A 26,957-nucleotide genomic window follows, 5' to 3' on the forward strand; every position below is an offset into this window, starting at 1 on the left:
CACTTCCAGTGCAACTTCAAAAAGATGGTATAATAAAATAAAAGAACAGTGGTTGTAAGATTAAAAAAAAAAAAAAGCAGTGGGTGTTAATAATAGAAATCAAGCAAAAACGTTTTGTTTGTTGTATTTTTGAGTCATATGTAAAAATAGGAAGAGCAGAGTGGGACAACTTAACAATACTTGAAATAAAAAGAACTGAACATATCTCTGGGTCACTTGTGTATTTATGTATGCTTGAAAATTCTTGGTAATGTATTTCTTAATTGGTGAATTTTAAAATGCTTTTTTACACACATACAAAAAGGGGTCATAGTAAGCACTGTATTTTCTCCTATGTTATTTCAGAACCACTATAATACAGCATAATTAACCTTAAAGGTGCACTGTGCAACTTTGCTGGTAGAAGGTCCACCCCCGCCATGGAGATGTTATTACTTTGTCTGGAATGTTTCCTGGTACATGGACATTAAACATATCCAGCTAGCATTTATTCATTATTGATGTCTTGCTCAAAAATATAATAATTCTTTCTGTGAATAGGGACTCTCCACAGATCTGAATGGTAATGTAATTAACTGGTGTAACCTGCTGGTCTCCCTCATGCTAGGTACTTTTAATCTGTAGTGTGGAACATCACAAAGCATTTCCTTGGAGACAAGTAGGTGGCGGAATCTCCACTAGAAATGTTACATAGGGCACCTTTAATAAAGCATGAACAAAGACTTAATTAATACAGAATAAAAAATGATTCAGAGGAACTTAGAGTATTAATTAATTTACTATTAATCATAAATTTGTTCTTGGTTCATGATATATTTATTAAGACTAGTTTTGTAATGCATTTTACTATAGAATAAAGAAACATAACAAAAGAAGATAAACCTTGTTAGTGTGTGTTTAATCACATTTAAATTGCACTTCCACCATCAAGTAAATCCACATTATCAGACTGGATGCATACAAACTGTACACAGTGAGAAGCCATATAGAGAACAGAAGTGATTGGAAATGAGATTTGGCAGTGGGGATCTCACCATTAGATACAAATGTCCCAGTCTCTCTGCTCTGACAGATTTGGAAATGAACTACCCAAATGGATTCAGCCATTAACGGCAGCCTGTGACTCATCATTTTTCACATGGCAATTTGGTAGGAGAGACATTGACTCAAAATGACTGCATTTTCCTCACAGAATAAGATCGTCATTGGGGTGAAATCATGTAATATATATTTGAAGGTGGTAGGACAAAATAAACTTTTAAAATTAGAGAATAAAGCAGATATTTTTGCTAATAGGGATCACACAAAAAGACATGAAAAAAGCAAGTACATAAAAAGCTGACATGCTAAAAGGCAGTTCAGGAAAACATAATTCAAAGTCACCTTGCAGAAAATCCAAGCATCTTCCAATCACATTTTTAATTAGTGATTTGTATGGGTCATGTGTACTAAATCGGTGCGCAGCCAAGTGTTTGATTAAACCTTAATACAACTGGATAAAATTAAAATATCCCTGATCTATGCCAGTGCTACAGCAGGAATATTGCAAGAAGATTAGTTATGCAAAGACACCAACCTGAATCCATGTAATTAGCTAAAACAGTAGAATACACTCCAGTGTAGCAGAAAGTACTGATGTACTCTGTAGAGCGCTAAAATAAATGGGAAAGTGCAACCCAAAGCTTGTGTGTAAAGCCAGTGCTGTTTACAGAGCCTCTGCCCACACATCTCCCATAGTCAACAACATGTAATCACTCAGGAGTACCACTTCAGGCTCCAAATAAAGTGGTTTCAAACGGGGCCAAATATTGACGACTAATTTAAAATCAGACCATTCTTGTAGGTCACCTGCTGTGAATAGTGTTTTTGATCGTATTTTTGTATTTTCCAAAGTGGCACAGTAGGGCAGGGTTGAGTAAAAATTGATATTTGTGATTCATAAATCTGCATGCTGCCGCTTAAGGAAAGATTAGATGTTTACTTTGATTTTTTTAAGGGTTTTTGTAAAAGGGAGGAGTGTCTGAAATTAACACCCTAGGTGTTTACAAGTTTGTTATTTGTTAAGTTATTTGAAGTACCTACGGTGTGAACCTGGGTCATATTTTTAAGAAATGTTTAAGCCAGTTCCTTACTAGAGTTCCCTCAAACTTTAGTAGTGAAATGTCTTCACCCTAAAAATGTATTCATCTGACAAAATTCCATCTTCTTTTGCTATGAACCCTGCCTGGACGACAGAGGGATTACAGACTGCTTGGATTAAAGATCTTCAGATCTAGACAGTGTTTAGATCTGAATCTTGTGCCAGTCTTTTTGGAGGGACACCTACCCAAACATAAGTGGAACATGTAAACTTAATACAAAAGGCACTATCAGATGTGGAGGACATGATGTTTTGGCTGGGAAGCAAGAGTCAAGAGCGCTACAGTTTATACCATTTAAAGGTTGTATAGAGGATTTTCCAAGGAACGAGAAATCCAGCGACTGTTTGTCCTTTTTCAAATGTTGCGCATGCGTGAAACCACCCCCCCTCCCCTACAGCTCCCTACGTAGAAACGCCTTCTCCCGCCTCCTCTTTACGCCAGAAACAGGTTTGTTTACAGCCGGTGAGCTGCACATGACTTGTAAACAACTAACTACAGTGTTGGTTAGGCAAGGTGGAGAAGTGAGGAGCGGGGGGAGCGGGTGCGCGGACATTTCGTTCACGGACGAGAAGTGAGGAGCAGGGAGAAGAGCGGAGCAGGGAGAGGAGAGAGGAGAGAGGAGAGGGAGCGGTGCGCGGAGATTCCGTGCCCGGAGAACTGAGGAGCAGGGGAAAGAGCGGATCGGGCAGCGGGGACAGGAAAGGGGTGCAGAGAAGGTTGCGCGGAGATTCCGTGCGAATGAACTAGCTACAACACGCAGCAGCAAGCGGACTCTTTCTTTGCCTTGAAAATTACGTTTTCAGACATAGGATATCGCTTTCGTGTCCTGAAAAACGTTTGTCTAGCTCTTGGAAATAAAGTACGTTTTCATAATAAGCAGAAGTGACCTGTCCAGGAGTAATTTGGCGACCAATGCGTCTGCTTCAGTTGCGCCATCGCTGGAATGAATCTACAAGAATCACCTTAGTTTGGCTTCGCTGCTTTTCCCCTTGTCTTCTTCTTTCAGCGACCTCAAAAACGGACTTTCTTTTGCGGCTAACTGCTCCTGGATTCTTGTCGCCATTGCAACAAACTTTGTGCTAACTGCGAGGAAGATATAGGTCAAAAAAAGCCGCTAAGAACTGTTGCGTTGGTGGAGTAAACAGCGTCTGTGCGGCTTGCGTCTGTGGACTGCGTGACAGGCGTACGTAAACCACGTACCGGCGGCGCGCAGGCAAGTCAGTTACGCTAGAAACTTAGGGAGATTGATTGACAGCCTGTCAGCTAACAGATAACGAGGCAGTGTCGTTATCTATTGGCAAATGTTTAGCTGGCCCCACCACGTCCAGAGTTGATGAATTTTTATTCTCTTTTTTTTGGTCATCATAATTACAAGGCTACTGCACCTCTATAATGCTATCATTGACAACTTGAAACAAAAACAAACAAAAAAAAATCCTCCATACAACCTTTAATAGACAGCAGTTACAGAAAAGTTTCAAAGTCTGAATTCCAGTTTTATTTGAAAGGTACTTTTTTTACTACTTTTTTCTAGTTAGCATACTTGATTTTGCATAGATTTAAGGTGTAATGCCCACAGAGATGCAATTATTTCTATTAAACTAGAATCAGAGAATACTATAGAACTATAGAACTGGGTAGGCCATAAATCATGTAGTGTATATACCTCATCTGAAAGTTCAGCAGTGCTTTATACTCCAATCATTACAGCCCAGCCAATACAAAAGTGAATGTTAAGTGGGTATCTTTCTTGTTGTGAAGTCCTCTCAGTAAATGCAGTAATAATCACACTGGTTCACACATGTCAGAATTCTCAAAGTTAGTCTTTACAAAGCTGCCCATCATTACTCCTCTTTCTCTGCTCCTTTTGCTTGGATCAATGTTTCCTTTTGGTGAGCAAAGATAGTAATTAATCCCCAGTTCAGCAGAGCCTTCAGGCATGACTCTCCTTCAAAGATCTGAATCAATGCCTCGGCTTTTTCGCCTGCTTTCTGAAAATGAGTAGCCATTTTTCAGAAAGTGTTTTGCATGGCATTGTGGGAAATCAATGGGTCTGAAAGGAAACAAATAGTTTATTTTCATGGTTAATACAAGAATAAGAGCACATTTGATGATTACTTTGCCTTCAGAGACTTCTCATTAACTTATTAACTGCTAAAAAGTTTGGACAATGTCTAATATGTAATTTAAAAATAAAACAACAACATCAAAGATACAACTCACTTAGGGTGGATTAACAAAATGCTAGTGAAGTTAAATTATAAATATATATATATATATATACACATATACATATACATACATATATACATATATATACACACACACACACACACACACACACACACTATATATATATATATATATATATATATATATATATATATATATATATATATATATATATATATATATATATAAATTGAATATTTATTGGTTGATTTGACAGATGTATTAACCAATCAGAGAACAGTGGTCCATCTGCATCAAAACAAATATGACAGCTTACATTTACAGAGAGATTTTTCTGATTAAGAATTTGGACAAGTAAAGAATTCATTTAAGTGCATTTTAACCACATACTAAAGCTGTGAAATCATTGTATCTACTTTTATTTGTTTGGTAACAAGGGGAAAGTGGGAAAGAAGAATAGGTGTTTTTATGGGGGACTAACCTGGAAAAGTTAAATTGGGAAAAATGGCGAGAGCTCAGAGGGCGGTAATGCTACAGTGCCTGGTCACCGCTGATAGCAGGAGGTGTGAAGGGCCACTGTGTATTTATCAAGAGTACGGTGCATGAAATTGGCTCTTAACCTCACAGTTAGAAAGGTTTAATTAGAAATCATGCTTTTGGTGCGGGGCCGCGGGACACCTGCATGAGGTGTCCAAACAGGGTGATAAATGACTAGTGGGACACCAGGTGGAGGAGGGCCAGAGTGAAACGTAGGTGACAGATCTGTTCAGATCAGTTCACAGCAGGACATGGGGGGACAGGGGGACAGGGGAGTGTAAAAGGCCCCCCCAGAGACACAGGGTCAGGACAGCAGAGGATGAGACAGCTGACAGGACAGGGGACAGAAGCAAGATGGAAGATGAAAAAGAAAGATTTGAAATAAAGGATTTAACAGATTAGTCATGAGTTGTGCATGGAAATTGGAGCTTCTCAGTCTGCTGTTAATATAAATTAAATGCACCTCTCTAGAGTTGCCTTTTGTTTCATTCACTGAAACAAGTCACAGTTTTAGTCATACTGCCCTGCTCAAAATGCCTCAATAAGAGACTCATTTTCCTCAGTGTGCAGTTATGTATTGCTTTGTTTTTAACTTAATAAAACTGCTGTCGTCTTCACTGCAGCTCGAGGGGTAGTCCAGTGACTGCTGGCATGTAAACACACATTTCATATGGCTGTCAGTAGGACTTGGGGGATATGGCAAAAATGTATCACAATTCTCCAGTCAAGTATATTTTCCTTATTAAAATGACTGAGGGTAGGTTCAAAATATTCTTTTACAAACAGATGATTGGCTGTATACCTGCCCATTATAAGTTCAAGATTATCAATATCTATTTGAAATGGATCTCAATTTGATTCAAATGTATTTCACAAACAGGAAATACCAAGATAAAAGTAGTTTTAAAAGCCTGAATCATACAGGAGGACATTTATATAGTTAACAGTTTGTTGACAATTTCACATAAAAACACTTGTTTCTTTATCTTACTTTGGAAAGCTTTAATGTGAATAAACTATATTTAAAATAACAAAAAGTTTCATTCAGCAGCATCTCAGTTCCTAATCCTGCAGCCCTGGCTCTGGTGTGTTGCTATAAGGAGGATTTGAAGCCTTCAGCAAGAATTAACCTCACAGGGGATTCGCAGGAGGCTAACTGCACGCTTTTTTCCTCACAGTGGTGCTAGTAAAGGTGCTGACCTACTTTTAAAGAAAAAGTCCTGGCCGTGGAATCGCACAGGGTTTTAAATGTCAAGTGCTGAATGTTGCCAAGTGAAAGGAACCTGCAGGGAAGGGGAAAAAAGTTTATTCAGGTGCTGATCTGTCTCTAAACATTGTACATTGGATGCATTTTTGACAACAATCGTGATAAAAATGAAATTGGAATTAGGCAGTTCTGATGGATGGTGGCCCATGTTTCTGCCAGTGGGTTTGAAAGTAATTTTACTAATGGCGCAGTTATGGACCAGAGCCCTGCATCGCCTCTGCCATAAAGAATCTCTGCTCTCATAAAATAAACTTGTGTGCAATCGCCAAGGCACTGTGATTATCATTAATGCCATTGATTTAAATGCAACGGGCAAATGATCTTGTGAGGCTGCACCAAACCAAAATAAGAAACTCACAAATCATGCAGTCGTAATTAGCAGGCCTTTGGGGCTCTCTCAGAGGATCTATGGTAATACGCGTGGATGAGGTTTTAATTGTATTGTGCACAGTATAATCTGAAAATGTTAAAGCTCCATGATTGTTTTTGAAGGGTTATATGAAGAATCAACTATTGGGTTATCTGCTGTATCATAGTATTGTTTCCTAATCATCTAAAATATTCTGTGTGTCTGTTTTTTTGAGGCTGTTTTCGCTGGTATTGCCAGTTACCCCCTTAACCCCGCCCCCCAGGAAGAACCAATCAACACATTCTGATCACATTCAGTACTACTCTTGTTCATTAGAATCTTAGAACAAGTTTCAGAGGCAGTCATCTGGACAGCATTTTGAATTTTGACTGCCGGAAGACATTTTCAACCTGTAGGTACTTGACTGAGAGACAAGAATTTAAATTTCTACCATTTCTTGGGTGATTACACCAAGTTGGTTGTAGAGTCTCATATATTTTACTTATAGTCTGTTGGTCTCTTCACCTAGTCATGTATTATAGACTGTGTTGGAATGTTTGCCCTCATCATTTGACCTATATGTTCTGTACATAGTTTTGGTTAAGGGAGGTAACCAGAGCACCTTAAAGAAATCAATGCAAAAAGGCAGCACCCAGTCTAGAAATTCAATTACCTGGTCAGCCAGAACCACACGCTTTGACAAAACTTTACAAAGGCAAGTGGATCTGGAGTCATATCCTGTCTCCCTGATTTCAGAGGGCATGATTGACAGTCCAATGAGGTTCATTTGGTCTTCAGACAATTTATGTTATTAGGTTATTTTTTCAGACCAAGAGTTTTGTTTTCATGCCTGACATTTTCGACTGCTCACTAGCTCTCTTCCTCAGAGTGGTAACATGGACATGTTGCTGTGATGTGTCTGGTCAGCTGATTTATACAGGTACTGCCTCTACCGGTAGGAAGACAGACACGTCACAGCAACATCACGTGACCACTCTGAGGAAGACCGCTAGTGAGCAGTTGAAACTGTCACGTATGAAAACAAAACTCTTGGGCTCAAAAAAGAGCTTAATAATGTAGGTGTGATTGACAGGTGGATTAACCAATCACAGGGACACTTTCTCTGTTTGAGTCCAAAACAAACATAGTTGGTTACATGTAAAAAATAAAAATAAAAATTCTCAGAATCAGTAATTGAAGCACCAAACTATTACTTATCTAAAAGAAGTTATATATTTTGTTGTGAATGTTACAAGAATTTTTAAGTGGAGATGTCGCATTTTTCATTTGAAGGACACATGCTACAACTAGGCTGGTTGGACCGTCTCAAGTTTGGAAGGAGATTTTTCATGCTCTATGGTCCTATTCAAGTCCATTCTGAACAGAATTAAAAGGAATTGGCTGGTCAGGCAAGGAATCCAACCCAGGATCAACTTGGTGACAGTGCTATCCACTCAGCCACAGTGGACTGTAAAATGTTCAAAGCTATTTACATAAAAATGTCTAAAATGTGTTTAATATTGAGTAGGTAAGATCAATATTATGGTAATTCCTAGATATAAAATGTGCAGGTTTTTCAGTTGATGCGACCGCTAGCTCATTCTATGTCCAGTTCTAAGTGACAAAAGCAAGAGAATTCATAGCATCATTTGGCTGTAGTGGCCCTGCAAGAACTTTATGAAAAGCATTCATTTTGAGAGCCTGTTTTGAGGTAGGCACTGAGTCTTTCCATCATATTTACAACTCATTAAAATCCGTCTAAAATGCTATCTGTAAATTAACTGCTGAAAATGCACCGACTCAGCATCTCCATAATTCTCCCCCATAACTTTGTGCTTACCCTAATCTACGGTCCAGCCTCCCTCACACCCTCAAATCAGTGCTCATCCTGTCTCATCACTTACTGCTGGTGACATCTCCTTGAATCGGGGCCAGTCGGTAAGCTGCATATCAGACATTTGCCTTTAACAGATAACTCCGGGAGGGAAATTGGGAGAATGCGCTAATATGGACATAAATATGAGACTCTCTGACCCTCTCTGCGTTTCCTATTATACTGGAATTAATTGGCTGGGGTGCGAGGGACTGTGGTTTGGTGAATATGCCACACACCTTGCTTCCTTGCATGGGCAGTTGGATTGTAAAAGCCGTTTAATTAGGCCTGTGGTGAGCCGTGATAAAGAGTGGACTGGGCAGAAACCACAGAAGGGACAGTGAGGTCAGCTGCTTATGGACCTCCAGCAGACACCACCTGTATCCAGCAGGGTCACTGTCTGTTCTCCGAGCCCAGAGAGATCAGAACATAACAGTGTGACCACCATGGATACAACAACCTACATAATCATATGCAATCGATCTAAAGTGGAAGCAGAAGAAGTCATATGGGTTTTATTCCTTAGCAAATCAAAAGCAAATACTACAGAATGTGAAAGTAAATACCTATTAGATATCATTTAATTTTTAAAAGAAGAATTATATTAAGGATCCCATATTACACTATTTCCTGATCTATGTTATAATGTTGTTTCCTCATCACAAACGTACCTGAAGTTGAGTTTTGTTTCATTCACACATGTTTAACACACATACCCTGCATATTTAGGTTGAGTTCTTCTCTAAAAACTACCGCTACATGACATTGCAAGGTGGAACAGAGCATTTTAAACATTGGAGATGTAGACTAATAATGCAGGATTACCCAAACGTGTGAATGAAGTAAAACACAACTCCAAGTATTATGTTTTTGAGGAGGGAACATTCTCACATTACTTAAAGCTTCAATTATCAATTTTGCGTAATATAAGACCTTTAATCAACATATGGCCAAACATACATTCTCTGATACTTATGGGTCGCAAACCCAAAGATTTCCAGGTGGGTCCCAGGGGTTCTAGGTCCACATGAATTTTAATGAAGTGATTATTTTAACATTACAGTTCTATAGATACACCTTTATTGTCCCCAAGGGGAATTTTTATTCTTTTTATTTTTTCATAGAAATACAAACAGTAAAACTGGACAACACGATGCTGAATGGGTCTGTTTAAGATCACAAAGTTTTACTGAAGTATGCTCGCTTGCACCTCAGAGTCCTGTATTTGTGGCCTGATCAGAACATTCAAATATTTCACCTTATAAGACAGTAGCTTGGCAGGTATGGGAAGGGTTTATTGAACGGGGTGATTAGAATTGAAATTAAATACTGACAATAACATAATGAACATTTCTTAAAACTTTTCTTAAAAATAATACAGCAAAAATTTATTATTCCACCAAGCACCACAATTAAAATGAGTGAAAATTGAGATAGAAGTAAAATTAAGAAAATAAAATTGAGATAGAAGTTTCACATTGACTCTTAATAAGCCTAATTGTTGGAAAATATAATGGCCATCTGTTTACACATCAAAATTCATGTTTTTATTTCACTGCCTCATTCAAACAATGAAAAAATGAGACAGAATGTTTATATGTTGACACCAGATTAGATCTAGGATCTAAGGATCTAGATCTGGAAGGATCTAATTTAATAATGGGTGCAATATTACTGTGGGCAAAACGGCACTACTGACAAAAGAAAAAGCGCGGCTCAGAAAGTATAAAGGAAAATTTAAGTACTGTGTAGTTCAGGTATATTTAAATTACCTAGACTTCCAATTACATTGAAATGATACAAACTGTTTGATTTAGTTTTATAGTTTTATTTGTGTATTTGAAACTCAATGCATCCACCTCTGCATGAAGATGAGGGTATTGTTATCTTAAAATATGTAAGTATAATATGTACACTGGTTCTCAAAAGCAAAAGGAGTTTCCTAATCCCCTGATGTTCACTGATTTAGAATATATGACTATACCTGATATACTTAACTCAGCTGCTGTCCCCACTAATCCAATCCAATTCACTTTATTTATATAGCACATTTTATAAGCATGACAGTTTCCAAAGTGCTGCACAGACAAATTAAAACAATAAAAAAAAGAGTAAATTATTAATAAAAACAATAAATAAAAAGTGTTCAAATACTTACATAAAACATTTTTATAACCATAAAAATAAAATGAAATAAAAGACACAATTCACAGCCATAGAATAAAAGATGTGTGTGTAACAGCTCTTGTGAAACTTAATATCATTTGCATTTGGATTGTTAATGATACTTCCATGTTTATTTCATTGTGAATATCTGTCCCTTCTTCTGTCACTGCCCATGGCCTTCTCCTAGAGGCAGGCTCAGAGCAGAATCAGCCTTTAGCCTTTAGCTGCTCTGGGCTGAGGTGAAGGTCTCTCTCTGCTTCATGGACAGACAGGGGGGACCACGGTGCCCTCAGGTTACCTCCTCACTTCCTGTTTGACACCTCAGGTATTTACGGGCTGCAGACCAAATTGAAAAATAGACAGGATTTGGAAGCAGGCACAAGGGAGTCAAACTTTTTTGGACTTTAGGAAATAACTGTTCTCCATTCGAGCTTGGGAACAAAATTGGTTGTCGCTGTCAGTCACTAATCACAATCTTTACGGCAAAAGTGCTTGCCGGTAAAGAAAAGAAAGTAGATGTGGAAAGCTGTCGTCTGTTGTCAAAAAGGTTCATTTCAGGGACAAAGGTACAAAGAAACTGTTGAAGTACAAGGCTGTTTCCGCAGAAATGATATGATCGCATAGAGGAGCGGAGACGAAGAATCACTTCACTCAATCTAAAATAACAATTATAAGAAATCTTCCACACTCACGACTCCTATAAACTCATTAGAATAAACAATGCATAAAGGCAGTGTAGCATTATGTATCTGGTAGTTATTATGTTGCCTGATTTTTAATGTGTAAAGATGTTAGTGAGATGAAAAAGATGAAATGAAAAATGAAACAAATTTGTAGAGCCATGAGAGCTGGATGTATCTGTGCGGGGTCAGACAAAGCCAGCAGACTGACAGCCATCACACAAGGCTTCTACACAGGTCTGAGGCTTCCCCCTGAATTTGCTCCAATTGTTCAACTCCCCGTGGCATGTTTGTCAAAAGTGAACCTTGAAAAATTGATTTGGCATCAGTTTTCCAGTGGAGACCGAGCTGCAGGTAATCAACCCCCTGCTTGTTGCCGAGCGACGTGTGGTCGACTGATTGCTGCTCTTGATCCCAGTCATTTTCAGTGTGTGTCGTCTGATAGGTCTCCGTGTGCGGGGGGCTGGGGGCCGTCAGGAGGACTATTCCCATCAATACAACTGATGGACCGGCCACTGGCTCACTGTTATTTGGGCTGGTTTAACACTCCCAAACTGTGGCCACAAACAGCTCCATGAACTTTTCATCTTCTTGTTTCTGTTTAACTTTGCTGTCGTGTGGAGCGTGTACAGCAGTGCTACAGCAGAGGCTAAATGGAGTTATTTGTGAGATGTGATCTTGTACTGTGAGCTCACCCCAGGCTCTGGTCATGTCCCACTGCTGTCAGCGTGCACTGAGGGCCACAGGGCACAGCACGAGAGCGCCACCTCCTGCTCAGTCCTGATAATAGTCTGACCGTGTAAGGACACATGGGGTAACCCCTTCAGGGCGGATACACAGAAAAACATGTTTTACTGAGAATTTAATCAGAGTGAAGTGATACAAGTTTGCTGTGCTGGTGAGATCTTATAATAAAATAAATTTCACCTCTGGTATCAACCAAATAAGCTCCATTCAGCAACATGTCTTTTCAGTCTTTCTCTGGTAAAGTTACAGCAGTAAAACTCACAGTAAAATGTAGTGTTTGTAATTTTGACCCATAGTGTACTAAGAAGGGTCACTCAAATCACAGAGCAGGCGGAGAGACCACTCCTGCAAACTCAGAGCATTTCAAAACCACTTCACATTCGTGTGCTGTGTGCTTGTGTACTTGCCTTGCTGTGTGAAGTGAACTTTGCACTGGTCAAGGTGCTGACTGATACAAGAGAGCTGTTTGTCTCGACACATAAACCTTAATGTGTACAAGTGGAAATACAGCTCCCGGATAGGTCTCAGTGCTCTGCTTTCAATCTTGACCTTGTTCTCTTAAACGGTACACACAAAGTACTACGATTAGGATCACATGGGAGCAGGTGCTCAATGCTCAGGTTAGATCTGACTCTGCATAGTAAGGCATAATTCATTTGACAGCCTGATATGTTTATGGAGACACAACACAATTTAAAGGGGCATATTATGTAAAACCAGCTTTTATGAGCTTTTTGTGGGAGGTGCTCCTTCATAATAAGGCTACTCAAAGTCTCAATTGATTCATGCATGTCTGAGTAATCTTGTGTTGTCCTGAGTTTGAGGCACAAATGCTCAGTTTTCACCTACCCTCTATGTCCCTCCACAGCTCTTTATTTAATGGTTATTATTCAAAAATATCTGAGTCTGGGCAGAGCGCAAAAATGTCACACAGACATTTTTCAAGAATAAAAGCAAGTAAATGAAAATTTGCTTCATGCTTCTGTGAAATTTCCTTATGAAGAGCTTATCAGTTTTGAACAGAAAGTCAGTGGACCTCTTTCTATTATTAATCTGTTTTCGGGGAACATTCCTGTTTAAAATGAACACAATGTAAAATCAGGATCCATAGGTCATTGTTCAATACTAAATACCTCCAAAAAGCATAATAGGTTTTTAATTCAGCTAAATTCAGTGAATTTAAAAATGATATTTTGTCAAGAAAAATAAAGGAAAAGAGCCTATCCCACATGACTCTCTTTGAACAGACAAACCTCACTGAAAGAAAGTACAGATCTTTACAAATGCCAAAGAGCCCTCCCCACCTCCCACGTTCACTGAATAATCCCATCTGTAGTGTTCAGCTCTTGTTACTGCCTAAGGAAATGAGTCACTGGTTCATGACCTTTTTACTGACTTCAATCAGTTTTAATTTCTTTTTTTTAAGTTTTATCATCAGTGATGTTATGATACAAAATGGAGAGAGCAATTTGTTATCCATTGATTTGTGGATAGTAGCAAAGTTCTGACCTGTTACTCTGGGCTCATAGACTGTATATATAAATGGTCATAGCTAACCTGCTAGATAGGAAGTGAACATGGGCATACTTTCAGCTCCATCTCTCTCAAATCTGTTTCAAATTGATTTTACATTGAAAAATTGTTAATCCTCTCTTTTTAACTGCTGCTATGAGCCTTGTTATTTTGGACTTAAAATGCTTTAACTCGCTCTACGTTCTCTAAAACTCCTATAACAACTATTAAAGGCATAACAATTTGTATTTTTTATATGGTAAGAGCAGTGTTTTACCGTATTAAAACATTTATATAACAAATGAATAGGGAAATAATTCAGTTACCTTTTGGGGTTTTTTTGATGATTCCACACATCTTGAGTCTTGAACAGTGCACCTACAATAGGGAGAGAAATTAGTCCTATCCTAACACAAGATGGGCATACAAGTGATTAACAACAACCTGAGGCAAGCTTTTTATCCCATTGTGTATTCAAGTGCAGTTGAGCTCCGGTGAATTTTCCAAGTGTAATTAGGCCCAGCACTGAGCTAGAAGAACCTCTCTGCTCCACACAGTTCTGCCTCCTCTTCTCCTACTCAACAAGACCCATGGGGATAAGTAGTTGGCTTCTGTGCTGAGTTTTTGTCTACAGTCTTTTCTAAATACGATTACTTGGGAAAGCGTGGAGGTGTCAGCTGCACTTTTGCTCCCGATGCTTATGTCCTGGCTGCGTTTTGCCTTCACTTCCTGACAGCTGATAATGCACTGACAGCCCATTACAGCTTATCACAGGCCCTGCTCCCTAATCAGTGATGTCACAACCACACCAAATCCAAATATCTCACAATCAAATAGCTGACTTCTTCTGATAATAGTTTTGTCACATCATTACAACACAGTCAGTTAAAAGTTAAAATTTCTACTGTCGTGACCAGCCCTGCTGCCTAACTTTCCAGAAGGCAAGTATCTCTTTTTGAAAAAGCAAAGTATTGTGAATGCCAAGGCCAATTGCATCAATAAATGTGCCTAGTCATTTTCACTATGTCCCTAGAGTTGTATAGTCTCCTAGTTTATTCAACTAAAGTAATAACAATCTCCTCCAAAGGCATTATGCTGAAGTAAAGGTTAAATAAATTGTTATCTTCATGGAGATGTTAGTGCTTTGCATGGAATGTTCCACAGTATTAAAACTTATATTACATAAATGTACTTTCTCAAAAATACCTTGAAAAAAATTTATTCTGATACAGATCTGACTTGGAGGCACCACCTGCTTGTCTCTAAATAGACAGTGAGATATTCCAGGCAAAGCAATAACAAGCAGGTGGCAGACCGCTAATGCACCTTCAGAAGAGTGTGAGCTTGTAACAGCAATAGGTCTTGAAGCTTTTAATAGAACAAAACATTTATATATTGATCCATTATTGTAAATGTCTGCGCACAGTTTGTACATCTGTCTACACAGCAAATTTGAAAGTGTTAAAATGAACAATATACAAGTTGAATTAACACTTTTACCATGTCATATGGGGTGCACAATAAAATGAGTTAAAACTACACTTTACAAAGTGTAGAAGGCTCAGGACTGGTAAAATGATGTAACCACATTCCTCATACTTGAATCTGACACTGATTTGATTTTTTTACACGTGTACAGTGAAAAAGTAGTAACTCTTTATTACTATGTTTTAACACTTTAAAGTTATACACTTTATGAAGTAGAAATTGTGTTCTTCATGTTACACTATTCAAAAGTAACTCTTTCTTCACTAAATACAGTGTAAATGCTGTGGTCGTTCTAGTTTATAATCCCTTTTACAAATGTTAAATAATGAAAACCACCACAAAATTCCATTTTAACTTAACTTGTATTAAAACAATGCACATCATACAATCAACTCAATTTAAACAAGTCATATGACACAATACTATTGTTCCAAAATCCAACTGACAGAAGGAATTCTCTGTGCCCTCAACAGTTGGTCACAATGATTGTCTTTTTTTTTTTTTTTTTTTTTTTTTAAAGCTGATTTTTCAATGCAGGCAGTCGACGGATGAATCAAGATTTTGAATTCAGGCATACTCATCTCCAAAAATGAGAGGAGCATGTTTGACTGTTTGAAACAAGATTTTCTACATTATATAAACATAACAATGTTCACAATAGAGGCAGTCCTGCTAATTATGAAATATTAACATTGTAGAAACTTTTTACCTCAAGATTCAGTCTTTCACTCTTGGGGTTTCTTTTGACACATCCAACGTCCATGTTGTAGACAGTTCTTTGAATACAGGTGTAACGTTTGTGAGAGTCTGATGACCAAGTGCCTTGAAGTTTTCACCAAATTCAGCCTTGTCAACAATGACAAAAAAAACCTTTGTCCTTAGGTCATCCAGGCTCAACCAGCAAGAAATGTGTCCATACCGATTTGTAAAATAAAATATAGAATAGAATAAATATAACATATTGAAGTAACCACCTTGCAAAACGGGCTATGCAATATTTAATGAGCCATGAATACAAATTTAAAAGTAAATATATAGTAAATATATTGTGGTGCATACATCATTATTTGTTTGTTCCTATTAAGCAGGTTATTCTGTTGCATGAGCTGTATGTTTTTGTATACAGAAACCATTCAAATAAATAACTTGAAGGGTAATTTGAAAAAATGTAGCCCCTTAGAAAAGATTATTTTTAAATGCAGGACCCACAGGAAACAAAACAAATGCCATTAATCATGAAAATAGAATGAGATTAAGGCAAAAATTACCACTATTTTGCACATATATAAAATTCAATTAGTCATTTACAAAATTATTGGTGAGGTTACATTTAATTTCTACATTTAACCATTTCATGACATACCTGCAAATCTCTGATGAGAGGGTTAATGGCTTGAGCCTTTATCTTTCCACTGTAGCCTTTAGGAGCTGGGGATGCATGTGAACCAGCAGCAAGACATTAACCCTAAAGAAAATACAAAAAAAAGAACGTATCATTACACTTTTTGACTAAAGGTCAATAGCATGTTAAGACATTGTATTGGGTAAGACATCGTACTTGAAGATATTTAACTTTTACAGAATACTACTATCCTTTTGATTCAAATAATTTTAATAATTCTCCACCTGGTACAATATCCTACCTCAACACACCACACAAAAGTGTACACATTTATAAGCTATTATTAAGAAATGTGAATACAGCGAATGAATGCAGCCCAAAGTGTGAAAAACAAGGTGAAAACTCGGAAGAGCTAAGCTGACGAATGCTAAGCTAATGAATGCTAGCCTGCCCTTCACTTCAGTATAGACCATGGATATGGAGTAATAAAGCTGTCAAAAATATTTGTGCGCATAAAATAGAAATCCGTGCGTATTTGGGAAATCCGTGCATATTTGGCTGTAGTTGCGCATAAAATAAATATTTGTAAACTCTCAAATGAGTCCAATCGTACATAAAATATATTGTGTGTATTTTATCCATCAGAATACGAATTGAAAAATTACGACGTCATGAATTACAATCACGAAATGAAAATTTACGATTACGCTTTCATCAGTACGAATACGAATTCACAGACGGAACTTTACTGTCAAAAATACGTCATCACTTCAAAGACATTATTCATCGAGCAGAAGAAACATCGATCAAGATCAAGACTGCGCAGCTCAAGTTTGTAGCAGAGGGTAAAAACAGAGTAATAGCACAAGAAGCTACAACAACGACCAACAAGTGGGTTAATTAAAATCTATTGTAAAAATGTCTTGAATTCGGGAACCAAACGCTGCTGTATAATATTGTGTAGAAACACCTCCTTTGAACGGGAAATTGCACCTATATGTTAGATAGCATAGTGGTAGCCAGTTGGCTAACATCCGATGTAACGTTATCCCAATTAGCAAATATCAGGTTCTCTGTATGTTTAGATTAAAACATTCACGACTACAGCCACAGCGAGCATCAGTCAGTCTTCACTTCAGCTGCATTTCTCGCATGAAATGCCACCAAAAGTTCCTCGGGACGCTGAAATGTCCCAGTTTACACCAAACACTACCAAACTGTCCTGGTTACAGACGTCACAGCTAATGAAATGTTACACATTACAGTTTAATGCAGCTTCCAGCATCAATTAATGTTCGTGTTTACAGGCAACACCTTGGTATGTTTACAGTATTTACCGGTAAGTATAACGTCACCGTGACGTGGATGGATTTGCTCATTATAACCCATTATAACTCATGAAAAACCCATTGTCTGAAATGCAGCTGAGATGAAGACTGGCTGATGCTCGCTGTGGCTGTAGTTGTAAATGTTTTAATCTAAACATACAGAGAACCTGATATTTGCTAATTAGCCCTGGGAGAACGTTACGTCGGATGTTAGCCAACTGGCTACCACTATGCTATCTAACATATAGGTGCAATTTCCCGTTCAAAGGAGGTGTTTCTACACAATATTATACAGCAGCGTTCGGTTCCCGCAGACATTTTTACAATAGATTTTAATTAACCCACTTGTTGGTCGTTGTTGTAGCTTCTTGTGCTATTACTCTGTTTTTACCCTCTGCTACAAACTTGAGCATGCGTAGTCTTGATCTTGATCGATGTTTCTTCTGCTCGATGAATAATGTCTGTGAAGTGATGACGTATTTTTGACAGTAAAGTTCCGTCTGTGAATTCGTATTCGTACTGATGAAAGCGTAATCGTAAATTTTCATTTCGTGATTGTAATTCATGACGTCGTAATTTTTCAATTCGTATTCTGATGGATAAAATACACACAATATATTTTATGTACGACTGGACTCATTTGAGAGTTTACAAATATTTATTTTATGCGCAACTACAGCCAAATATGCACGGATTTCCCAAATACGCACAGATTTCTATTTTATGCGCACGAATAGTTTTTGACAGCTTTCTTACTCCATACATGGATCTATTAAAATAACATATAGACCGGGGGTCCGTGTTGCGGCCATTAGATTTTCGTTTGGAAATGGAGAACCAGTACCGGGTGCAGGCAGAGACAGGGCCGTGTGAGGGCGTTTGGAGACGGAGCAGAGGCAGAGCGGGACTCACCTGGTTTAGGCGTATGCGGGTGTCGGGTTAGACCTGGTCAAATGCGGGGTTAGTCCTTGTTTAGAGAAGATTCCACCTCCTCTGGTGCCCAGTCCACTCCAGGCTACGGAGCGTGTACCGTGTCCCCGCTGCCCGTGATGTACAGCCTGCAGAAACACCGGGAATCCCAGACAGACGCTCCCCTCAGAGACTCAGCAGCAGCGCAGCCGCTGAGAGCCTCTTCGGTCAGTGCTCCGCTGCGCTGTAACCCGGTCTGGAAAGTGAAGAGCATCACGGACACTTGTCACGGGGCTTTGAGGGCTGCTCTACGACAAAAACACGGACAAGTAGCAGAATCATCTGTGCAACATTATTCATTCTAAATACGCTATTGTGGTACATTTGATAACTTAACTCAGTAAAGCATGCACAAGGCTAAGCGCCAAGTAGCAGTTAATGCTACCACAATGTTACGGTCAGACATTTGTACACTGTACTGTACTGTACAGTCCTGGTAAATTCTAATTATTTTTCAACTAACATTTTAAAGGAATTATAAGTAGAAAGATGCAATTGCATTCACTTTAAATGACAAATCAGATGTTTCTTCCAGTTACTTTTAACTTAAGTTACTTGAGGAGTAGTTTCCCCGAATACTTTTACTCTTAGCTACTTCACACATTTTTTGGACTTCTACCTTTTACTTAGACTTGAGAAATATTTTTTTAAGTAACATTACTCTTAATATAGTACAATTTGTGGCTATTTTATCGAGAGCCCGACTGATACGGATTTTGCTGTGGCCGATATGAAACCGATATATTGGGAGTTGGAGCTGCCAATAGCCGATATAATCGCCGATATATTTAGTGATGTTAAAATTCACTGTAAATGTTGAATTGTTTAAAAAACTTAGGTTTGGCTTTGGTGGATTTTAAATTGGGTTTATTTAGGCAACATTTATTGTTAGTCTGCCTCTTTATGTCATATTTACAGACAGTAGGTTGGCTTAATGCCATTTTTGCATCACATTCTAGACACTAGTGATGGGTATTCCAGTTCTTTTTAGAGAACCGGCTCTTTTGGTTTTGCCTCCCAAGTGGCTCTTCAGATTGTTTTGTTGCAAGCAGGACTAAAGCACGTCTAAAGCACGTCTAAAGCAGGACTGAACCAGGTCTAAACCAGGACTGAAAAAGAACTAAACCAGGACTAAAACAAATCTAGACCACGTGTAAAACAGGACTAAACCAAAACTGAACCAGGACTGAGTGTCGGGACTCGGTCTCTATCTCGTGCCCAATATTAGTCCTGGTTTATTTATTTTATGCTAAACTACAGCCAAATATGCAAGTTTTTGTTTTGTTTTTTATCTTATGCACACGCAAATTTCTCAAAGTTTCATTTTCAGTCGCTGCCGCTGTCAAAGTACCACGAGTCTGCACGCGGCGTGAAGAGAAAAAAGGTGAGAGAAAGAAAACACGGCTCCCAATAAGGATCAGGCTCCCGTCGTTCGCTTCAAAGAGCCGGCTCTAAGAGTCATTTCGTTCGCGACCAACCCATAACTAGTAAAGAAACTAGCGCTATTAGCCTTTAGCCGTAAATACGTGTGCGCCGTGGTAATTAATTATATGCGCAAATGTCATAATTCACATGTCTGTTCACAGCTCATTTACATATCAGTGCAGGTCCAGTAACAAATATACGCCCAATGTAGTCACTGTACAATAGACCAATAGAAAACAGTCTGTTTATGTGCGGGAGCTACAGCAGCTAACCCATAACAAATGACCAAAACTAGCTTCAAAGTCGACATATTTCCAACACTCACCGCTCACACAGGCTCCTCCTCACATCACAAGTCTGCACTAATAAATGTCCTTTTAATCCAGACTCAAACCGATTGTCCGTAAAAAGAAAATAATCTCAATGTTTGGATCTATGTCTGCGAGTGTAAACAAACACACGTGAGTGACACGACTCTGTGGTGTGTTCAGGGACAGTACGGACACACACACAGAGAAATGACTCCACAGATAAATACTGATGTGGAGCCACATATTAGGACATTTATCTGTCTGTAAATTGGATTAAATGAACAGAATGTAGAGAGTCTAAGATTTTTAACGACATATCAGATGCCCATGTGAAATATCGGCCCCTATCAGCAAGCATATCGGCCGATAGCCAATATGCCTCCAGGTGCCCATATCGGCCAATAATATTGGTCAACCGATATATCGGTCGGGCTCTAATTTTATCCCATTTTCATGGACATCAGTGATGGCAACATTGACTGTCACAGGTAAGTTAGTTGGCTTACTACTACTCAATACTACTACTAGTAGTAGCATTAGGCTGTTCTAAGCGTTTGCCGTTAACACTGTGAATCAACAACTACTTATTTTACTCTACAGCACTGTCATAGTTGAAATAACTCTTTACTATGTTGAAACATATCTGGATTTTCTTCTCTTTACTCACAACAACACCAACACTGTGAACTTAACACTTTTGAATTTGCTGTGTATTATTACATTTTGATTAAGATTTTCCGGTGAGACAGTGAGTTTGGCCTTTGACAGCTCACCCACCAAAAGGTATAAGCTTTTTAAAGCCACATCTTAGCTGGATCTTGTTCTGTCTGTGTCTACTGTCTACTTGAGTGTGGAAACGTGCTTGGCCTGGTAATAAGTGAATCAAGTTTAGACCAACCACTATTTTATTGCTTTGTTTAATCTTAGTTAAAACTGAGGTTTTTGCTCTCAAAACTGATGCACCACTTTGCCTATAGTCAGTTCTGTTATGCTGAAGTGGGACTAAACACATAAATTTGACCCAAACCACATTTGAAATTGAGCTGCTAAACTGGGCAGTGCCTGGAGGAGTAAAGAGGAGAGTGAGGGGAGATGATGGGCGGGGTCTGGATATATAGTCCCACATTGGGGACAAAACTTACGCTTACGTCACAAAACCAGAAGACGTGCGGATGATGACTTCCTTTGGGCGCTGTTGGCCACAGTAAATCTGACAACGTCTAAGAAAACTGAGAAAATGGCCTGGGTTTCTTCATTTAGATGCCATTGTATTCTTCTTTTCATTTTATAAATTGCATATTAAGTTATTATAATTTGTATAACTGCAGCGTTCCATTATGTTTGGCAGTTGCAACCAGCTGCCTGTAAGTGACATGGAAGATGCGATTAGAGTCACATCCCCCATGGAAAGCTTTGGTAGACTGTGAAATCTGCTGAATCCATGGTCATTTATCATATCTAACCATTGTTGGTAACTACACCGGAAGTCGTCATCCTCGTGTTTCAAAACATCTTCTAGTAAACATGAATAGAGCCCATACATGTAACTTCATTTAACTTTTTATACATGAATTCAAGTGTGAGAATAGCTGTTGAACTTCCACATTAATGAAAAAGCTACTGGTGAATATTTACCCTTAATATTGGCTTAAACATTTAGTCTATAGGCTGTGGTTTAGTGCTATCAGCCACCAATTTTAGCCACTTAGATTTGCTTAGATTGGCAAGTCATTATTACCAAGAGGCAAACAGTTCAAATCCCACTGTCACATTGATTGATTGGTTATTACAGTAGAGAGGCCATTATAGCAAAATTACTATCACTACAAAGGAGCTTGAATGATGCATTTTTGAGTATTGGAAAATATAAAATGTTAACTTAATGAGCCATTATGTTGAGTTATGTCTTGATTGCGGTGATTGCAGGGTGCACAGGCCCATGTGAGTTGTTGTCGTTGAGTGACCACAGATGCTGCTGCAGATACACTGATATTTAAACACTGCTCTGTGTGAGATTGTGCAATTGTGCTGCTATAGCATGATTACATTTATTCAGTGTTTCTGCTCTCTCAGCTCATTGTCACATCGTAACAGCTGATTGTGCCTGGCATGTTTACTCACTGTTTACCACTGTAAGAAAACCAGCCCAGGTTGCATGAAGTGTTTGAATAAATTGTGTTTTATGTTAAATTTTGCCTGATGTTGCATTATTGTAAGGCTGAGAAGCACGGCATGCATTGCTTTGACGTTAGCTTGTTGTAGTCATCAAAAGTAAATGTTTTCCGAAAAGAATTACATCGTGTTCTGATTTAATGAATTATAGTGTTTAAAAACTAGAATAATGCATTTTAGTACATGTCTGGGGCAACTCACAACCACAGAAAACTGAGCTCTCCTTACATATTCTGTTTTAGTGTTGTTCAGTAGATTAATAATAGAAAACTTCTTGGAGGAAACAAGAACTTTGCACATAAATAACTGAGTAAAAGTGAAATCTCCACCACTGCCTGTGTGATAATAACAGGAGAAACAGCAAGATCACAGTTAACTCCCACACATCTTATTCAACTTTAGTCTGTAATGATCTTTTAGAGTAACACTTTCTAATTACTTTGCATTTTGATTAAATGAGGTGAGATCTTGCTTGTACTATGATTCCCTTTGTTTGATTGTTTGATTTTTATTGGTGTCTTATAGTATCACACTGTACTGTTAATTGATATATAATAAATGCTATTAAAACTATTTATAATGCGCATGTTAGGGCAAAGGGTTTGCTATTTAACTTTTCTTTTGGGGGGTCAGCCACCTGCACTGCAGTATGTATTTATCTTTAAGGAAACAAGCATTTTTGACACCACAGTAGCATACTGCAGGTCAGATCTGTGAAGAGGCAACTATGCTCACAGTGTAGTCTGTATGTTTTTCAATGTATTATGAGCAAGAAAAATGTGCAACTGAATAAATGCAATATAGATACTTTAAAGCTATACTGTGGAACATTCAAGGCAAAACAATAAAATCTCCATGGATACAAAGGATTAGACAAGCAGGCAGTAAACCTATGCCGCATAATGACTAAGTCCAGATGTGATACCTTTTCTGCAGAATAACTTTTATTGTATTCTCAGATTTCCAATGGTACATTTTCAATCATAAACTGTATAAAGAAGTGGACTAAGCGAGTGTGACATCATCCACAGTGTTCAGCTCCAGTCAAATGAAGCTCACAAGACTAGCAGTTATAGGAGCAAATAGGAATTTATTTACAGATAAAATAGCAAAATAAAAACACCAGGATCATGTAGAATGGGGCTCACAGCAGCAGATACAGAGAGAGGTGTGACTATCTATAAATTGTTTCAGCTTTATTCTGCCATCTCTTCCATTTATTTGGTTGAACTGTAAAAAAAGATCAGGTCACTTCCACAGGTACTTTTGTAATAGGTCAAGTCAAGTTATTCAGTATGGACAGTTCAAAAAAACTTCAGTACTTTTATTTTGTTTTGAATAATGTGATGAAATGGCTCTGTTAAAGCCCACAGCACAGTCACTAACTTAAGTAGGCACCATATGTTATGCACATACAAACATGTTCTGGGTCTCAGAAGACATCACAGCATTCTATAGGCCAATGTTATTTAATACAGATGGGGGGCTTCTAAAATTAATATTGTTCAACTGCAGATTTTTGTTGAAAAATAGCATGGTCTTCGGTTTAGTCAATAATATCAAATTATCCTGTTCTAAATTTGGAAATTTACTTTTCCGATATATCATGGTAAAGTACAATACAATTAATAGGAAAAACTGGCTCTTGCGGCCATCTGAGTATGACATCGCCACATTCAGGAATCTGAAGCCACCTGGAGAGGGAGTATCAGACTACGTTATTTTAATAGTGTTATTTAAAAGTGTTCACTCTATTTTAAAGTGGTGTATTGGTTTACCACAGCCAAAAGTATTTACTCTTTTTCCAATGTGTATACAAATATAAAAGGCACAAGACCATAATATTTGCATCTTTTCCTATGATTCAAGGACCTGAAGTTCAGCAAGAGCTAGAGCTGACTGAGAATGTGGAACAGACAAGCACAAGTCAACAATCAACCGATGAACACTCCCTTCTAAGGTAAAAGCACCTTCATTCCCCCTAATAAGAGGAACTCCTCCATTGACACCTACTGCAGATTAGTCGCAATGTATAATCCTTGATCATTCATCGTATGAAAGAGAGATGCAGAGGCAATTAAGCAATGCTACATTGTATAGAAAACTGGACAAGAAGCCGACCCTGGCATTCAAACGACACATCAGAACAAAACTGGACACCTTTTTAGAGAATGGTGACATCACTAAATGAGAATATGGATTCATGGTGGTTAACATTCAAGTCACACCAGTGCTCTATATTCTACCTAAAATTCACAAGCAATACACTGATGTTTCACCAGAGTGGCTAATTATATCAGCCACTGGTTCATTCACTGAAAAATCTCAGCTTATGTTGATTACCATCTTCAGCCTCTGGTCACATCTCTCTCTTCATATGTTAAAGTCTCTGTGGAATTTATCAAAATGCTTCAATCCATTTTAGTTCCAGGGGAGTGTTTGTTAGTTAGGGATATTGAATCTTTATACTCTAATGTACCTTTTGAAGGAGGATTAAAGGCTTTAGAATTTTTCCTCAGTTAAAGACTCAATTGCATTCCTAGCACAAAATTCATAGTTGATCTTATTGACACTGTACTTACAATTTCTTCATGTCTAGCTCTGATTTTTACTTACAGGTGTCAGGCACAAGTATGGGATCAAAGACGGCACCAAGTTTTGCAAACATCTCACGCAATCTATACCTGCCCCATGTCTCAAACTGGAAGAGATATATTGATGATGTTTTCTTTGTCTGGAGAGGTACAGAGTCACTCCTATATCAACTCCAACAAAGGAGTATGACAAGTTTAAAATGAACTTTTTAGACATTCTTGTGTGCAGAAACTCAGATAATCTCTCCACAAATTTATACTTAAATTATATTTAAGAGCACAGACAGGAACTCCATTCTCCATGGCACCTCTTTCCATCCAGCTTCACTCAAAAAAAAGTCTACCAATTTTCCAGTTCAGTCATATACAACACATTCGCAATTCTAACTCAGACTTTCAAAGTCAAGCTGATGATCTGGAGAAACAATTTAAACAAAGACAATACAAACAAGAGTGGATTGAGAGTGCCCGAAGTTGTTTCAGTGGCATAACACTGGCTCAGTGCCTCCAGCGCACCAGAGTTAATAAAACCGAATCAAGGATCCAGTGCAAACTTCAGTATTAACCAGTCAGCAGATTGTAAATGGTAAAAATCACAGAAAAACACTGGTACATAATACAATCAGATCCAACTTTGAATGGCTTCACATTGCCACCTCGAATCATCTATAAATCTCAGTCAAATGCTGGTGAGGGCCCACCTGCCATCAACCACTCGGGCCCACTTGCAGTTTCTCCCAGAGGGCAACTATCGTTGTGGACACTGTACACAGTGTAACTTCACTCATAAAACACAAAGGTTTAATCATCTCAGTACTGGGAAACCTTATAAAATCAAGAGTTATTACCTGCAACACTAACAGTGTGATCTATATGTTGAAATATCCATGTGGGTTGGCATACATTGGTAAAACAACTAGACCATTAAAAACAAGGATTGCTGAACATAGATCCAACATCCGTAACAACAATAGCAGTGTACTTTACTGAAAAGCAACACAATGTAAGGTCATCCAGATATGTGGGAATTGAACAAATAAAACAACCCAGTCGAAGGAGAGATGTGAATTCCATTTTTTTAAAAAGAGGCATTCTGGATTTACACTCTAGAGACTCTGGCTCCAAAAGGTCTCAATGAAGAGTTTGACCTGAGACCGTCTTTGTGACGTTGACGTCATCACTCCAGTCTGTGGCTATATGTGTGCCAATAATTATATTTTCATGTCTGCAGTTCTGATACAAATATTGTGGTCTTCTGTGCTTTTATTTGTATATAAAGTGTAAATAGTTAATATAAATAGTAAATATTTTTGGCTGTGTTAAACCTATACACCACTTTAAAACAGAGTGAACACCTGTTTTGTACTAAAAATTCCATTCAACAATTGTAATTTAAAAAAAAAAAATGTGTTGGGATTGAGTAGGCCTGAGTTTATATGTAACAGCTGCAAAACGTAACCTTTCATGTCTGAAGAAGGGCTTGACCCAAAACATTTTGTAACGTCATTGAAATAAAAATGTGGGAGCTTTAAAGAACTGCAGTGCAGCTCTTTCTTTTTTTGCACAATTTTTGTCTTTAGACCCAACACGCTGTCACAGTTTTTACTGATGTGATGTCTCTATCTACTAGTAACATTATTCATTAAATCACCAAAAACATCATTTTGATAACACCATCATCATTACTCAGGAATAGAACCCTGTCACAACCCATTTTTTTTTACTTTACCAAGGTTATGTTTTAGGCAAGATAGCTACTTAAATTTAATGTATTTACTTAAAACCAAGTTGTATTTTACTAGTTCCCCAATAACAGAAAAATTACACATACCAAATGTTATAGACAGTTTATCCCAAGTCTTA

At 38.1% G+C, this 26,957-nt stretch overlaps 1 long non-coding RNA gene across 1 annotated transcript in view; it reads left to right on the forward strand.

Moving 5' to 3' along the window:
- The window catches only part of LOC129407221 (uncharacterized), a 36,947-nt gene extending 10,266 nt beyond the window's left edge, over nt 1–26,681 (forward strand). Inside the window, exons 2-3 of the long non-coding RNA XR_008631458.1 lie at nt 24,370–24,460; nt 25,119–26,681. This is a non-coding gene — a long non-coding RNA (uncharacterized LOC129407221). The remainder of the gene's footprint in view (nt 1–24,369; nt 24,461–25,118) is intronic.
- Nucleotides 26,682–26,957: the final 276 nt, after the last annotated feature.

The sequence above is a fragment of the Boleophthalmus pectinirostris genome, unplaced genomic scaffold (genome assembly GCF_026225935.1).
Source record: "Boleophthalmus pectinirostris isolate CB_2022bp ecotype Guang Dong unplaced genomic scaffold, ASM2622593v1 HiC_scaffold_9, whole genome shotgun sequence".
Taxonomy (NCBI): domain Eukaryota; kingdom Metazoa; phylum Chordata; class Actinopteri; order Gobiiformes; family Gobiidae; genus Boleophthalmus; species Boleophthalmus pectinirostris.